The sequence below is a fragment of the Amblyomma americanum genome, chromosome 6 (assembly GCF_052857255.1).
Source record: "Amblyomma americanum isolate KBUSLIRL-KWMA chromosome 6, ASM5285725v1, whole genome shotgun sequence".
NCBI classification, from domain to species: Eukaryota; Metazoa; Arthropoda; class Arachnida; order Ixodida; family Ixodidae; genus Amblyomma; species Amblyomma americanum.
The window spans coordinates 36,712,816-36,731,264 of NC_135502.1; positions in this window are offsets into that span (position 1 = coordinate 36,712,816).

The following is an 18,449-nucleotide window of genomic DNA, read 5'->3' on the forward strand; positions in this document are numbered from 1 at the left end:
TCTTCGCGAAATCACATATTACTTGTTCTTTGTTTGAATGGTTTCGCAGCATGCAGACGATTTGGTTACAAACCGGTACGAGAAGTGTTCAAGAAGTGATGCAGCACCTCTCGGCTGTGCAAGCAGGCCCGTTCAAAAATTCCAATACACAGATAGGCTGTGACGTATGCGGCCTGAATGAAAAATGAATTTAAAAAAATGTGTGGAGGTGGCCCCTTAAGTGGCCTGCTCCACAAAAATTTTTTCACACTGCGCGAGGCTCGAGAAACCAACGGAAAACGAAGTAAGACGCGCTACACTTCGTTAGTTGGTTCAAATTTTCAGACAAAACTATGGCGTAAGAAAGCAACGCCCGCAAAATATACATTCCGTCCTTGTATGAGGTGTCTTCTTTTGTGAGCATTTTTTTTTTTTTGCGCAGCAGTTTTGTTCGAAAAGAAGAAAAACTATATTTCACGCGATTTCATTAAAAGCAAATTTTTACCCCAGCTTAGTTTTTGCAGGAAATGCACGAGTAAATTCCGTCGCATTTATTCAGTTCCAGTACCGTCTTCTAAAATAAAAAAGTAAGGTAAATTTAACTTCGTTTGGTGCTATAGTCGGATACAACTGAAAACGAAGCGGCTTTTCCCCGACAAAGGCCCCGTGCACTTCCAGCCAATGGCGTCGGCCGATTCTCATGAGCCTACTAGCGCGACAATGCAGGGAGTGGCCGACGAAAGGGGTTGCTCCCCTCCTTGCATGGTCGGGGATAGTCCCCTCTCTCCATTGTCACTCTAGCAGGTTCATGAGAATAGGCCGACGCCATTGGCTGGAAGTGCACGGGTCCTTTGTCGGGGAAAAGCCGCTTCGTTCTTGAGTTGTATCGACTATACATACACCTTCCTGGTAGGGCCACTAAAAGCCCGCGGAAATGCACCCCAGGACATACTGCACATTCTGTCCGCGAACGCCGAGCCGAGGTTGGCACCCGTGTACGGGCATGCGCGCGACGAAGGGCGCAGAGACAAGCGCCATTAATTTATAGCCCACTTATCCGGACTCTCTCTCGTCCTTGATTGGCTGGCTGCCTTCCCAATCGCCGTTCCCGCGCGCCCGCGGGGAGGCGTGCGGACACAATTAAATGTAATCACCCTCCATCGCCGTCCGTTTATACTGCGCGCCGCGGCCGCGGCGACATAGCACGTACCAGAAAGTGGGGGCTCCATCAGTACGCGCAGTCTTTTCTCCGCGGCTTTAAAACGAACTGGAAAAGGTCCACGCATATTTGTATGTAGATGAGCATTGTGTTCGTCGCCCCCCCCCCCCCCTCTCCCCTTCCTTCTACCTCCGCCACCCTCCGTCGCTCGCCCCCCCGTCTGATAACAGGCTCCGCTTTCCTCGCACGAATGTTAGCGTCCCATCACGAGTGTATTGCAAAGCGTGCACACTGATCCCGCCATTGTTCGCCCGCCAAACTGCCGACTGGAACAGCATTCGTGGCGGCGTCCATGCCGTGCAGAACCGAACCCGCCTACTTAATTACGCGACTCGGACATGGGTCGTAAATAAACTGTCTCCCTCTCTCACTGCGGGCGCCGCTCCACGGACGTCAACCCTGACAGCGGAAAGATTTGTTCCGTACACGCCGTGGACACAGGTAATTAAATCCACGTCGAACGAAACGATGCGATCTGTGTGGACTCGTGGAACAACGCACATCTGATACTCGTGAGATTGGCACCATACCGGTCGCATATGTGTGAGCGCAGTGGCGCAGGAGCTGCAACCGCTGACGCATTTATGCATACTGCAAGTCCTTCGCCGCGATTTTTTTTTTTTCTTTCAGAAACATTCTGGACGGTCTCACGGATTAAAAGCTGCTAATAAGCACCTTTTAACTAACTAGAAGGATAAGGATAAAGGAGGGATGAAGGATAAATAACTAGAAGGATAAATAAGAATGGGGTGGAGCGCATATGGCAGCTTCTCTCAGATCATGAATAGCAGTTTGCCAATATCCCTCAAGAGAAAAGTGTACAGCAGCTGTATCTTACCGGCACTCACCTACTGGGCAGAAACGTGGAGGCTAACGAAGAGGGTTCAGCTTAAGTTAAGGACAACGCAGCCACCGCGGCGGCTTTATAAAAAAATTGTGATCACGCAAAGATCACCGAATCAAGGTTGCGACGATGCGAAATCGCACAATTATAGCAGCGGTGCTAACGCTTTGCTTTCAGGCCAACCTTGCCGTTGTCCGCCGACAGTGGACCGCTGTGGCATGCATATTTGTCCCACTGTGCGCACTAAGGCTAAAGCAACTTCCGACAATTTTCGTCGCGCCCCTAAAGCAAAGAAGACAGCGACCGCTGTCGAGGAGAAACTGACGTAAGTTGCGTGCAATGTGACGTCAGCATGCCTGTCACCTCATAAGAGCTCTCGAACCAGTGTTCCCTGCCACTTACGTATCCAGTGTGTGCCTGTGAACGCGGCCGTACACTCTCCAACACTAGAACAGTTGCCGGGTTCTGACTTAATGGCTTGGCAGGCGTGAAAGCAGTACGGTAACTATTAACATACCATATGCACCTAAAGAACTGGAGGGGCAGCGTGTTTTGGGTGTCGCATCAATTGCCAATTCCCCTGTCCGGATTTCTTGCAACGTATTCAGATCGGCTAACCGGAGCAGCTATCCGGATTCGCGAACGAACAACGTGTCTAGGGAGTCCAGGGACCCTACCGCCGCGGTCCAATCAGAACGCACCATCTGAATCGCCCCGGTCGAAACGCGCTCTCCGGTTTCGCGGAGCAATAAAACTTGCTCCGCATCGCCCACTGGAATTCGCCATTAGCCCCTGATTGCGGGGCAACAGACTGAGCTGCCCAACTACTAACAGTCAACGCAAGCTCCTCGTTCAGGCTATTCGCAGATGCGAGCCGAAATTACTTGGCGCGTGGAAAACAACAGGCTCCTTCGTCGTCAGCGCGGCCACAAAGGTAACGAGTTTCGTGGCCACCTGCCGCAGGGTTTTCCACCTTGGCGCGCAAACGCGCGGATGGGACGGAGGGTGGTGGAAGAGACAGAACAGCAGGGTACAAACGGGGTGTAGGTGACGGGAAAGGCAGTCCTCTCGCCGCATATAGGTACCACCGCAATTACTTTCTTGCTTTTTGGTTTTTTGGCGCCAATTCATTTCGCTACGACACTCCCTTCCTCTCCCCGCTCGAACGTCAGCCCCACGGCAGGCTAAACCGGGCCCTGGAACGGGAACGATTTACAGCGCGGGTGTCGCGGACGACTGCATTCTTACGCGTGGCGAGGTTTTCTTTCTTTCTTTCTTTCTTTCTTTCTTGCAATTGCGTCGCTCCTCTAACGCATCGTAGAAACACGCGCAGATTACGGGGGGGGGGGGGGGGGGGAGTACAGGTCGGTTGCCCAACCAAATTAAACGGTCGCCACTGGCCAGTAGCAACTAACAACCCGCACTACTAACAGGTCCCAAAGCGTCCGCCTTTAAGCACCAAGAAAGGGGAAAACTGCGCACTGGAGGACACGAAAAGGGACATTAGCTGGCGGCAAGCGTAAGGGAGAAATTTCGGGCGTACCCGGCGGCCTGCCTGCAATCGCGAACCGTGACAGTGATACCACTCCCCCCCCCTCCCCAACCTTACTCGACGCACTCAACAGGCGGCTTTCAGCCGAAAAAAATTGCAGCTATGATTCCTCTCACGACTTGTTTAATGGGCGTTCGACCCTCACCGGGAGACTCCGCCAACACTAGCAGCGGTGTCTTCCTTCTAACGACTCCAATCTGCGTCAGCCGTAGTTCCCCTTTGACCGCCTCGTGTCCTGTTCTGCCCGTGAGCAGTGTTTTTTTTTTTCGCCATTAAATAAGAATTATGAGTATAACTAACTAGCCCAACAGCGTGCCTTTACCACCTTGCCCTGTTCGACCATCCTGAATCAGCTATGCGGATGCATATAGTTACTGTATATATCAATACGTTACTTTTTCTCTTCTTCAAGGGGCCAGCAAGAACCTAACAGCGAGCGAATGAACCGCACTCAGCGCGCCAACTCACGCAACAAGCGTGGGTACGCCACACATGTGCGCGCATAACCAGTTCAGTCACGTGCGGGCAACGGTAATAAAAAATTAAATAAATAAACTAAGGGTTAAGAATGAACCGAGGCAGCCTCATCAGGGTTCCCTTCGCTCCGGCCGTTTCCTTTTGCTACACAGATTCCTCCTCGCCCGCGTTTACGTCAGAGGCGTCGCTACGACGGCGATCTGCTTGTGTTGCTATACTTTCCCAACCGAGGGACGAATTGCAGCCGCTCGCAACGACGGCCTCATCTCCGCCCACTATATATATGTGTGTATTTTTTTTTTTTTGAAGGACCGGCACAAGAGGCGGGTAGGACGCTGGGCTGCTTTGCAAGCAGCCATGTGCAGTGCATGCACGAAAACGCGTTCCCCCCTTTGAGGCCGGCGCAGCAGCGCGCTGGCTGTGCATGCGAGAGAGCCAGCTGTAATCTTCCGCCGTAAATCACACCCGCGCAGCGGAGGAGATTTAGTGAGCACGGCGCTGCCCCCAGATGGAGTGGAGAGGGGGAAAGACGATCCCAACCCCCCAGAGCGGCGGCCCTGTTCGGCGCGAATTCTGCACTCCATTTTGGCTCGCTATCGTGTGCGTCGTGCAAGACTTGCAGGCGCGGTGTTGTAAAAGTGGTTCTTTATTCCGACATGCCGGGAAGAGGCGAACGTGCCCGCCGAACGTTACCCGGCCGGCGCTTGTCCCTCCCGCCAGATGGGGCGAAGTGGAGTTGATTTGGCTAATGTTTTACTCTAGGCGATCTCCTCGAAATGATCCTTATGAAAAAGTTCTTGAACCTGTTTAAGCTTGGACGCTGTGACTTACACACCCTGAGCGCTTCATTGCTTGGACATTTAGCGACCACACGTTGGCGTAAAGTAAAGTCTCCTGAATTTCTACGAGAACTGCAATAGCATAGTTGCAGCGGAGCAAGTGTTGTGAAAGAAAGTGAATTATTTCAGCGTGTGTGTGTGTGTGTGTGTGTGTGTTTGGGGGGGGGGGTGTATTTGATGATCGTACTTTCAACGATTACTGCATATTACTGACTCACTCAAAGTGTTATTACATAACGTTAGAGCGCATTTCATAAAGACGACGTAATGGCGTCCCGCCAAAGGAACAGGGTGGAGTTGCTGGTTGTTGACGCTAGATGGCGTATCGACGCGACAGCCACTGCGCATGCGCCCATCGTAAGACTCTTGCATCGTCATCTATCATTCCCCCAGGGAACTCCGCCCGTAGCTTTCTCGATATTCACGTAGCAAGCGGAAAGACATGCGGGCTGCTTGTTGGGCGCATACAGGTCGCAGCAATACGAAAGGCGACACAGGGCAACTATACAAGCACGCAGTCAACGATTAGTAGGAAATTATCGGCGGAAAGGGCACTTTTGGTTTTAATAGGCAGCTTTCTTCTGGATTCACAATCATCCTAATGCGCGCAGGTGTCAAAATAAATTTCGTACTGTGGTGGGAATGCAGTGTGTTCCCTTTAATACCGGCCGCATCTCTAAACGCGCAGCATCCGCATCGTAAGAAATGAGAGCAACCAACGAGGCCGCTTCACGGATGCTAAACGCACTGCGTCGATTCGGCAAGCGTCGCACAACTTTAAACACGCGGCACAGCGACGGAGGACACACCTAAACGAGACGAGGCGCTCGTCCTCAATAACTGACTGCCCGCCCAGCTCACAGGCGGCGGCGCGATCCGTCAACCACCGAAAACTGGCCATTGGTCAAGGCCGATTACAGTTCGGAGTAACGCAACCGGTAGGATTATGAAACTGGGGGGGGGGGGGGGGGGGGGGGGGCATCAGCCAGCGGCACACCCTGAATTTCGAGTCGTAAGCCGGATGCCTCGTGGGCGCCGACCTGTGAACAACTCATCCCACCTGCACTCTGAACAGAAAGGAGTAAAAAAAGGGAGTAAGGTGGCCTCTAGCGCAGTCCCTTTCATGAAAGGGAGTGTGAAAGGGAGTGCAGTAGAACAGCTTACTCCCTTTTTTTTACTCCTATACAGGCGTATTCGTGTTTATGATAGAGTGTATAAGCATGAGCTTTGGAGTGCCGGCCGCCGATGGGCTGAGGTTAATCAGCAGCCACGAACAAACGCAACGCGGTCTCTCCAGCCAGACGCACTTCACGTCTCTCTCACACACACACACACACACACACACACACACACACACACACACACACACACACACACACACACACACACACACACACACACACACACACACACACACACATCCCCTCCTCCTCCGGCCTATCCGTCAGGCGCAGCACGCTCCTCCGAGCCACGCCCCGGCACGGATCAGCGAGGGGCGTCCCGGCGCTCCAGTATTTGTCTGCACTTCGCGAACAATGGCGGCCGGGCAGACCCGTCACTGCGAGAACCAAGCGGAGCACCCCACGCACCAGCTACGAGGGCGAACGCGGGCGGTGGTGCGCTGGCTGGCTGAAGATTCATCAATCTTCGCGCTCTTTTTCAACGGGCGCGTGCCACGCACCAGCCTCCGTCTACTCGCCCAGCCCACCACTGCACCTCTGTAGCGACAGGCCGCCTCCTTACCCACATACGCCACTCTCACAAAGCTGTGGCCCACAGAGATGTATAACGGACTCACTATACTGAATCCCGATGCCCACGTTCCCTGCGACCCGGAATGCAATGAGAATGACCGCAAGTTGCACTGTTTATTCCTATGCGTGGTATCAGCCGCAGTACAGTGCTGAGCAAGCACCGATTACACTGCACATGAAAGTGACACCGTACGTCAATGCGTGCCGCCTTTATCAGGAGACCGATAGTGCTCGCAGGTTAGGTGCTTCTGCGAAGTCGGTGGTTCCTCGAGAAAGCCTCGTGCCTCGAACAGGTGTGAACTAGAGCCCTTTACGCCTTCCAGATATCTGCAGTCCCGGGTATAGAACACGTATAGCCGCAGTGCATTGCTCATGCTCAGCAACAACTCTGGTGGCACGGCAACTTTTGACGAAGACTGCGCGCGTTAAGGATAGCGCTCGAACGTTCACTTCGAAAGGAAAACCAGTGTGTTCCCTTCCGCCACTCAGCTTCAAAAATACAGGCGCTGTTCAGTTAATAATCATAAAAGAAGACCTGGCTACACAACGCGCGGCTTTTCTTGAAGCAATGAAAAGCGTACAATTACAAAGCAGTTTAGTATTTCCGTGAAATTCCTCAACATGAACCATAATAGTTTGGATGCTTTATTCTTGCAGGGATACTATTTCTCAGTATTGACCAGTATTGCTACAATCATCCGAACTTAATTTTATCTGATTCCAGGCGTAGCCATAACGCTGCAGTTAAATCCACGCTTACGGCTAGAGACTAGCCAAAGCAAATGAAAAGCGCGCAGTTCCCGGCATTCTCTAAGTGGATGAAGCACTCTTTACACAGACGCTGAGGCCAACTGCATCCAATTATTGTTCTGGATGAAGGATGGATTTCCATTCTTCATTGCACAGGATTTCTATTCACAGCGCACGCCAACACTATGAAACCAACACACGACTGCACGCCCTCAGCGTGCAAAGGTTGCGCACAATTAGCCACGGCTGCACACAGCACGTGACCGTCCTGTCTGCCCCAGTGAGTCACGGAGACGCGAACAGGAAACACACGCGTTATCTCCCCTCCTAACTGCCCACAGTTTCGACCTGCCAGCGCTGCCATCTTGACGCAGTCACATTTCGAAAGCAACTTTCACGGCTGCTTGTTCGAGAAGAACAACGGAGAGAGAGAGAGAGCGTGCTTTGCATAAAGGGTGACACGCGATGTCCGGAACAAAAGAGCCATTCTTTCCTTTCCAACCCTCTATCAACAGCGCATACGTGTGCGGTCGCTGCGCAGCCGCCGCCGAGGGCTCGCTGTTTGCGACCTGAAGGGCGAACACGGCTGCGCTCCGGCGCCCGCGCAAATCCGCGCATAACCGGTACACGTATTAGACCCAAGAGGGCGGCAGATACCCTCCCTACAGTCACACTGGCAATTCGCATTCCGCTCTGCCTCGATCAAACGGCGCATTCGAAAGGGATCCCCTAGGGGCAGCTATAACTAATACTATTACTCCTGTACCGCAGCGCAAGGACGGCCGCGAGTTAAGTGGGAGCGTTAATAGCGAAGCACGCGCGAGCAGGCTTACAGCGCCGCGAACCGTCTCGGCTCCTTCGCCAGCAGCGAAATAGCACACACCGTCAACATGGCAAAACGAAACTATGCAAACAGAAGGCCAAGTACGCCGGAACTCGTAACTAACTACCATTCCAATCAGGCGCCTACTCCGCGCGGGGCACTCTCTCTATAAAAATACAGGCGAACGATTCGCGCGGCACATAAGCGATATTCAAGCGAACACCCCAGGGCGTCACAAAAGAGCAAGCGGTGGGGGGAGGGGAGGGGGGGTGCAGACGAGATACAGTTAACACGAACGCCGAAAGGGCCTTAACGTTCTGAGACATCGTAAAAGAAGGTCGTATAACGGCGTATACCGGCCCGCCGCGCTTGGCCGCCGTCATGTGCGGGGCGTCCTTCGATGCTGGCGCGAAAGGCACGCTGCAGCCCTTTGACCCTCATCAGCACGCGGCGCGAACAGCGTTTACAGCCACGGGGGCGCCTTCTCACGCGAGCAGGGCCGGCGCAAGGAGAACCAACATGTAATAAAAGGAAGGTGAAGTACAAGCGGTATATTATAGGCTATACCTACAGTCTGCTCCATTTTGGTCAGCGATGCTTTAAAGGATTACCTCCCATCGGAGAAAGCGTTACTTTCTTCCTCGGGTTAAGTTGTCTGCCTCCTCTTTCCTCCTGAGTGAGCGAGGAGCTCACCGCTTTCGGCCTTAGGTTACGCACGAGCCGCCGTCCAGCACGTGTGTGTGTGTGTGTGTGTGTGTGTGTGTGTGTGTGTGTGTGTGTGTGTGTGTGTGTGTGTGTGTGTGTGTGTGTGTGTGTGTGTGTGTGTGTGTGTGTGTGTGTGTGTGTGTGTGTGTGTGTGTGTGTGTGTGTGTGTGTGTGTGTGTGTGTGTGTGTGTGTGTGTGCGTGCGTGCGTGCGTGCGTGCGCGCGCCGTAAATTTCGACCGCCTGGGGTTCTTTAACGTGCACTGACATCGCACAGTACGGGTCTCTCTAGAATTTCGCATTTCGCCTGCATCGAAACGCAGTCGCCGGTGCCAGGGTCGAACCCGCGGTCAGAAGCCGAGCGCTATAACCACTGAGCCACTGCGGCTGCTGAAAATGCATGTTTTTCTTGGATAAGTCACGTGCTGACATAGCTCTACCTTGTCCTTCCAGGTCAAGACGTGTTTATTATTTAAATTTCTGAATTTTAAACTCCTTCTAAGAAAATTTCTTCTCACTCTAGATATGCCAACGGACACAGCATTGCAAAAAATTCAAAACCAAAATTCGTGGTTTGCTAAGCAAAACACCCAAAAATGTATTGACCTGTAGCACGCCAATAAAACGCACCGAAAGGTTGAACCAGCCTTCTGCCACATTTTGTTACCTTGATCTCCAGCCTTTTCACAGGATACAGAAGAGAAATATGTGGTAGAAAACAAATTTCTGGCGATATAACAGTAAAACCTTGTAACAGCTAGTAGTCAAAATTATTTCTAACATGCTCAAAAGTTGCCATGCAAATACATCGAGAAATAAGAAGAAACTGCTGAAAGTCGCGCTCCCCCGTAAGTTAGTAAGATAGCATCTGCCGCGGTCAGCACCATCTTTTTCTTCCGTTTGTTGTTTCATTTTATTTACAATAGACCACTACTACAACTACCTACATGATAACGACCAATCAGGCTACCAATATACCAGCCGCTGTGGCTTAGTGGATACGATGTTCTGCTGCAGAGCCCAAGGAATCCATGCCGCGGCGTACTTTGCAATGACAGTGCGCGTTAACGAGTCCAAATTATTTTGTAGCCCTCCCCCGCGGCGTCTTCCATAGTCCCAAGTGCAGCTTTGGGACTTTAAACTCTACGCACCACGCCCACAATCCGGCTACCCCAAAAGTACAGAAGAGATGCGAGGTCTGAAACGCGTTCAGGTGAAAGGCGGCTGTATGTATACTATATGGAATATATGTGTATGCATATATGTCACCCACATATGTCATATATGAGTGAAGCGACGCTCGAGTAGCGCACGTTCTTCAGCACGCAGCCTAACTCCTCGCGCATAAGCGCGCTCGGCAACGCAGTCGCTGCACGGCGAATGTGACCGTATACGGGCCGGAGCAATTCCTCGCCGATCCAAGCCCGCTTAGTTGTAACGTATGCGATGCAAAGAGCGAGAGAAAGAAAGGAGAAACCGTCGGTGTGTTTCGATCCAGATGGCGTGCATGGGAAACGTCGCATCACGAAGGCAGCAGGCCGTCGCGCACGCGCAAAATTTCCCCTTGCGAAATGCGCCGCGGATGTTTTCGTCTCAGCGACGACGTCGCGCCGACAGGTCATCGTCCCTCCCGGAGCGGCGTGACCACGGCGACCGACAATCCACGCAGCGCAAGGCGCGGGAAAGAATCCGAGCCGACGCACAGCTGCGTGTTGTGTCGCGCTTCTGTAGCCGCGTTTACATGAATGCGACAGGAGTCGACTCCAGACCACTTTTTGAGCGAAATAGAGAAGGAATGGGCGTGACTCGATCCTCTACTCTCTTCCTCGACGTCTTTGCACTTTCCCTCGAAAAGTGGACTGGAGTCGACTTCTGTCGCGTCTATGTAAACGCGGCTTGTGTCATTTCACCGCCGCTTAGAGCACGGCTGCAGGGCTCGACCACGGCCTTGTATGATTACAATAGACCGGCACCAGCAACAGAACACTGCCGTTCACCCAACGTTCCTTTTCGCACACGCTGCTCGCTATAGATTCCAAATCATCACCCGTCGACTACTTTGACAGTGTGAACGCCGAATTTTCATATATAGTGCACTTCACACACGCAGCCAAAAGTTCATGGATCGCAATATTCGCGGGGAAAAAAAATCGCCGCCTTTGCACGCACGCAGCCCGGAATAAATTATAAGTACAGCCTAATAGTGGGCGTATGAATTCCACACTCCACCATATTACCTCGCAAAGAAATTAAATTTATTTAAATGACTGCTCAATTCGGGAGGCACATACCGGCCAGATAGTCGCAGATACTCGTACATACAGCTGCCGCAGCTGCTGGCAAGCGTGAACCAACGTTACAACTGCCATAGTTCACGTTGGCTTTAGCAACTAATAATAATAATAATAATAATAATAATAATAATAATAATAATAATAATAATAATAATAATAATAATAATATTTTATAGCTATGCGGTGCATATATTCAGGCCGGCCAAAACCATTGAAGGCTTGAGCGACAGTGCCTGGCAGGCAGGAAAACCATACAAGGTAATTAAAATAAATATAAAGCAGTGAAACGCGAGTACAGGAAACGAAAAGAAAGTAGGAGGATGATTAAAAATTATACAATGTTATGAAGAGAAAACTACAATGAGCATAATGAAACGCAGAACAGAGCATCTGTGTGTCGGCAAATGACCGTGCTACAGGTAATCGTACACTAATCAGGCTTTCCTGGTACAAGGGGATTGAGCGTGGGCAAACGCAATACAAGTAACCAAAGAAGCAATTATTATTATTATTATTATTATTATTATTATTATTATTATTATTATTATTATTATTATTATTATTATTATTATTATTAAGGAGGTGGTGGTGACGGCCATCCGAAATTGTTGACAATGAGCCGACCATCTGACATCGTCGCAGGACACCACGCTGCCATAGCACGGCTGGATGTGGACTCGTGTCAAGCAGCTGACACGAAACGTCGTACAGAAAGAAGCCGCGCCACTGGCAGTCGCGGGACTGGATCGGAGGGCCTCCACCGCCTGCCAAAAAGTGCGGAGGAGGCGGCTCTTATCTGCCGGCATCCGGAAACATCGGGCCGAGCAGGTTCATCCGCCAGACTCGTTTTCAGACTGCGCGCGGGACGATGTCGACACATTACGGCGGCGCGTCCGATAGCTCCCCGATAAGGTCATGCAGCCGCCACACCAGCTGCGCCCGAGACTGCGCTGCGCGGTGCACGAGGCGCTCTCGATCGCCATGCTACTACGCTACCCCGTCGAGGTTTATAACCTGCAGTGTAATAGCCTCACTAGTCACTGCGAACACAGTTCACAGCAATGATTGGTTTCCTGATAGTAGTTCAGCTTAGACTCCACCGGCACGCAAGAGCTGCATATATAGCCACTGAGTTGTACCGTCGAAGAACATGTCCAACTTAAACGGGTATGTACAAACACAAAATTAAGAACGCAAAACAAACGACGTGATTTGTTTCGTAGGCGTATAAGGAGATGCCTTCCAGAAAGTATCAGTTGCAGGGGTTCAGTGGAATATCCAATTTAATGTTTTTGAACACTGTACGAGGAGCCGCTCACGCCTTCCGTTTCCTAGCACACGTTAAAAGAAAAAAAAAGCGCATTATAACCAGACCCGCTCAGTCCTTCATGCCATTACAATGGAAGGGACGCTCAACGGCTGCTCGATCAGAGTTCCTGAGCAACGCCAGTTCATGCACCAGCCTCACGGGCAATTTCAATGGCCATTGAGTCAATGGCCATCGAACTCAATGGGGATCGGCCGCTGTGCCGGACGGCGATTTTCAATGACCACTGCACACATGGAGATCGAGTGAGTGGGAGTTCGCGAATGGCCCCAGGAACCTCAAGTACCTCAAGAGCCACTCGGAGCAGTCTCACACTCGCCATACGTTGGACAACATGAAATGCAAAAACTCTTAACAGACGGATGAAATTTTTCTGACAAATTTCGCACGGTGCGTGCACACACACGCCTTCCCTATATCGTGAGCCGGGTCTGTGCGTCAGGCCCGTTCTAGCCTTTCGGCACGCTTTGCGCCAATCGAAACCCAGTACAGTGCCCGACCAGCGCTGCAAAAATGGTTGGTATGAAGCAGGGGCGTACTTATTGGTCACCCTTGGAGGGGGCGTTGCGGGAAGGGCGGTATCATTTGAACCGAGTATTTTTTGGACTTTTTTTTTTTGTCGAACGAATGGTATTCAGCATGGTTTGCCTATGCAACACTTTCTGGCTAGGGAGGTAGGGGTCGGGGACTCACCGCTGCCATGTCTGTTCCGAAACAAAGTGCGCAGAGTTGCCCGTCGTCGGCCCGCCATCCAAGAATGAACTATGAATTAATCGCGTGGGTTTTTCCGAGAAACTTTCAAAAAAAAAAATCTTGCTTCAATATGACTTTTCGATTAGTTGCGGCTGCGCTCCTAAATATAGACTACCTAGTTTCGTGTGAACCTTCGTGACAGGTGGGCCCTTACCGCTCACTTAAGTCGTAATGGTGACATAATATAGCTGTCTAGTTGGTACACGTACCGAGTGTGCTGCGCCCAGCGCCATCTGCCGGATCGATTTCAAGTTTCACAATGACCACTGAAACTCGCCCTGTCACATTAGCGGGAGTGTTCGGACCTCGAAAAAAAGTCCTTCCCATTGGCTACAGCTGGCACGACGCTTCTCCGAACTCACCCGAGCTTCCTCCCATTGGCTGCAGCTTGCCCGACGCTCCTCCGAGCTTACCCGAGTTACTCCGAGGCTGCACACAAGATTTTTGGTTGTAACTGCGTTAAATAGTGCTTTCACAGTAAAATTCGGCGGCGACTCCGTGGCTCAGTGGAGTATCCTGATTACCCGCGCAATGAGCATTCCGCCGCGCGAGAGCTGGCGCACCATGTCATCATCACCCACAGTCCCCAACGCACGTACAAACAACGCAACGCAAAAGTGGTCGACAAGTGCGGCAATTAAGGGTGATGCGAAAGTTTCCACACGCGTTGCCACCGACAACCGCGGATCTCTTGGACTTGCTCCCAGTGAGCGTATACGGCGACACACGGGTATTTCTGGTAATTACGGCCCGCTATCTGCTGCTATTCCAGAGCGCGCGATGGCCCGTCACACGCTGCCCCCTCTCGCGTCTTCGACGTCACGCTCGCGGCAGCCACGGCAGCGCACCGCGCGAACTGAAAGCATTTTAATGCGAAAGCATTAGCAAGCTCAACGGAACGAAAACCCGGCGCCACCCAAGATGTGGCGGCGTTACAGAACACGCGATTGGTCGAAACGGTGTGACGTCACCGAAGGCGGGAAAATATGAAATGGTAACCAGTGATATCCAGTACTAGTACTTACCAGCTACACTACAAAGGAGTAGAATGATATTGGAATTGGAAAAAAATTAGAGTGAAATTGGGATGGAATTTCAATGCTTTCACATTACTCGCAAGCAAGTTCCTTAAGTGCCCCGGTAACTTTTATTCCTAGAATGTCGGTCAAAAGAGGTAATATGCCCGTCTCCTCCATGTCCTTTTTACTCACGCTAGCCGCAGCTCAGGTGCTTTGGGAGGTTTCGATGGCAGATGCCGCGGCTAGCAACATCCTCTCCTTCCATTGCTATTTGATTAATCAAGAGCCCCTAATGATAAGTTAGTGTACGTCCCCTAAAACCGACTTTCCATACACGCCAATGAATAGAAATGCCGCGGAAGATCGCGTGGACGACACGCAGGACAGACGCCACGGGGCTTGTGTATACCTCCCGACCACTTTCTGCGCGGTCTCGTATCGTTGGCCGCGAACGAGCAAAAGCAGCTCGAAACCAAGATTGCGCTTCCCACGCCGCATACACGCGGACAGAAGAGCGTCCGAGCGAAGGTATCTCCATTCCTCCCTCCCCTGTCCCTCTTCCTCCTCACTCAAAAGCCGTGCGTGTCCAATCCGAATCAGCTACTGCGCCTCTCATTTAATCTGATGGGGTCAATGCAAACGCGAGTGGGCCAGCACGGCTCATCTTGCGCTACCGGGGAACGGTCCAGCGCTAGCCTCTGCTTCGCGCGCACGCCACCACTCGGCCCCGTGCGTCGGGTCTCTATGCTTTCTTCGGGTCAGATAGGGTGAGAATCCTGGCAGCGCCACACTCGACCACGCCAGCTGACGGGCTACACAACCAGAGCTGGCCCCCGTCAGCGTAGGTGGCCTCTGTTGGGGTCCGGTGCAGTCGCGATCGATAAAGCCGGTATATTGTTTTTTTTTTTTTTTCGACAAAAATAGCTCTCCTTAATCTCGTCCCATGGCAGTGTCAGTGTATGGAGACTCCTCTGTCATGATTCCGTAGGTTCAATGACGTCACGACTTGGCGCTCAATGCATTCCTCACTACCGCTGTACCACACCTAGCCAGTAGGTACGACCGCTGCGCGTTCTGCTCGTACAAGCGCGCTCCTGCTCGGCCCGGTGCACCTCGACGGTCAAGCGCGACCGGCGGGCCGCGTTCAAGACGCTTGCGCGGCTCGCAGCGGGCGACGCCGTTATGTGCGCCCGCCTTTCCTTCGCCTCCCGTCGGGGCGATCCGACCAAGCCGGGCAGCGACGGAGGGAGTCCACGCGGCGCAAGCACGGGGGATGCCGGTCACATAAAGGGAGCTCCAGCCACGAAGGCGACCGCGAAGAAGGCGACGCGGCAATAAAGGCGCGGCGGCCGTGGCGTCACTCAATGGGACCTCGGCACAAAGGTGGCGAGGAGGAACATGGGAGGGGGGGGGGGGACGAGAGACTCGACGGGACCACCACGCGACCATTACAGCCAGCCCGAAGAAGAATGAAACACAAGCGCACGTATACGCAGTGGGCGCGAAGGAAGAAAGGGATGCTGTGCGAAGGACGAAGGGGTGATGGAATGGTAGGAGGAGGAGGGTACGAAAACGAAAATGAGAAAGAGGAAGAGGGGGGCAGATCGTCTCCGCCGGCCGACCACCACGAACTCGGCAACGGCGTTGCGTTGTGCGTTGCCGACTTCTTTCTTCTCCCTGCTTTTGTTGCGACCCAGACAACTCGCCTCGCTCCAACTACTCTGCGTGTCTTTTTTTTTTCTTCGTACTCTTTATTGATGTTTTTTTTTTCTTCCCCGGCCTCCAGCCGCATTCTTCCGGCGAAACTGGCCTTTCCATCCTTCTCCAACCTCTGGTTCGTCACCTTCGCTGCCGTCGTTGGCCTCTTTACACGTTTTCTTCCTCCTTCTTTGCTTCTTTTTTATCTCTTCGTGGAAATGCCTTCCCAACTTCGTGCATTAACTTTCTTCTCTTGTCTACCGTGCTCTCCTTTTTATTTTTTTTCCCTCTCGACTGAGGGTTTTCTTTCGTAGCCACCATGCACGAGACCGTGTGTTCAGCGAAAAGCATGAGATTCGGACAGCGGTGCCGGCGATGCAGGATTACGCGAGCTTGGGAAATAAGCCTGTTCCTTCAAACCGCAGCGAGCGGGTCAGAGAAAAAAAAAATTAAAATACGAAGAGCTGTCCCGGCATGCATTGCTGCAAATAAAGGACCAAGAAGCAAGAAAGGGAGCTTAGGCCGCACTAGGGGCAAGAAAACAAAATTTTTCGAAACAGTAATCCGGTTTAGCTCCTTAAAATCTCGGGCGGACAATACCCCTTAACAATTTTCTGGGCTCCCGCTGTGCGGCATGCCTTTGCGCGGTACAGCGCGTCAGTCATAAAACAACAACAAGAAAGGCGGGAAGACTGTATTGCGTTTTTGTCTGCCACTGAGCAATGGAAAATGCATGGAGCACTACAGAGTTCCTAGTCGGCATTATTGTAGCGATAGCTACATTACGGTAGCATTTCGAGCCTTGAGCGTGGCGGCGCCACCGCCGCCGCCCTGATTTCTCATACAACCTTGAAGTATGGGCAACCCACCGATCCACCAGAACGGCCTGAGAATTCGATGGCGACGCCAGTAGTAATCATACCGAAAATAGAAAAGAATGTACGTTGCTGAGGTGTCCCGGGACTAGAACGGTGCGTCGGCTGGGACAAAGAAAGGCGAGGATAAAGGTAGCAGAATGCGAATACAAGAGGAACTGCGATAAAACTGCACGATAAAGCTGCAGGCGCACATACATCTGTAGCATATCGTGTCAGCAGCGAAGAGAAGCCTCCCTTTAGATAAACTTGCACGTAGAGCACAGGCGTGAGCCAGCGTTCTAAGGGGAACCTTACGCAATCTCGGCGGCCCACGGACAGAGCTGAAATCAGCATATCCGCTCGGTAACGAGGATCCGGCGCCGTGTGTCCGCTCGGAGCGCTTTTGAAGTGAGATGCCTGCCACTGGAATGATAAGAAGCGCCGGTCCTCCATGCAGGAGGATCCCATCCACACTGGACGAGATGCGTCGCTCAAGCACCTGTAGAAAGAATGTGGCGATGAGATTCGTGATGATCGGCAGTGACTACCTGATCAAGGTAGCTCTGTCGTGACTCCACCCGCTTTTAGATGAGGGGGGGGGGGGGGGGGGGGCACGAATACAAGGGTGTGAAGGACCCGCAAAGAGCCCGATGTATATGGCCTAATTTCTATCATAATTACTGGGTAAATATAAGCGCCATACATGCGGGATTTATTTTTGGGCAGTTCTCGGAAAGGGCGGTATCGTACACACTGCATTATTTTAACGCATGAAAGCAGGGCCTCTGTGAGTGATTCTGAAATACAAAATTTCTCACTTGGTAGCCGCTCCCCCCCCCCCTTCAACCCCTGAAGTCATGATGACAGTATGATAATAGCGGTGTGTGACAGCATGACGATGGCGCCGAACGCAGAATTCAATGTTCCATGCGCCCAGCAGTGCACTGGCCCCATTTTTTCGACTGGAGGTTTAAAAAAAAAAGTAAAAGCAAAGCAATAAGATGATCATCTGGACCCCCCAAGGCGCGTTTTTTTTTTTTTTTCGAACATGCGAGCACACATATAATACTGCGATTCTTGCTTGAATAACTACCCGACGAACGGCTCAATCCAGCTTTCTTGCGCTCCGCTGCTTGTAAGACGTCGGCGTGTAAGACACAAAACGCGAACCCCCCGCTGCCCCCGTGTCGGCGTATACGTGTTCATCTCTCTGAGCCCTCGGAGATGAAAAGGAATGGTTCCGGGAAACCGGCGAGACAGCGCGGAAACGCGTAACAGCCATCAGGCGTTCCGCGAGCATCGCTATAGGCGTTTTTCACCTCCGTACGTGCTTAATATGCATTTTTATCAGCGCACATTTGCGACCCGCGCGGGAGGATTCGCGAAAGCGAAAAGTAGAAAGGGCTGCTAGGAAATAGTCTTCGGTTGGAGCTCCATGCATGAAACCTCCACGCAACCGGCCGTAGCCAAATGGAAACAGATATATGCAAATGGGGGGACCAATCAGAAGAGCAGAAGATGTTTGCCGATAGAGGGCCACCCAATTGCGCGTAACAGTCCC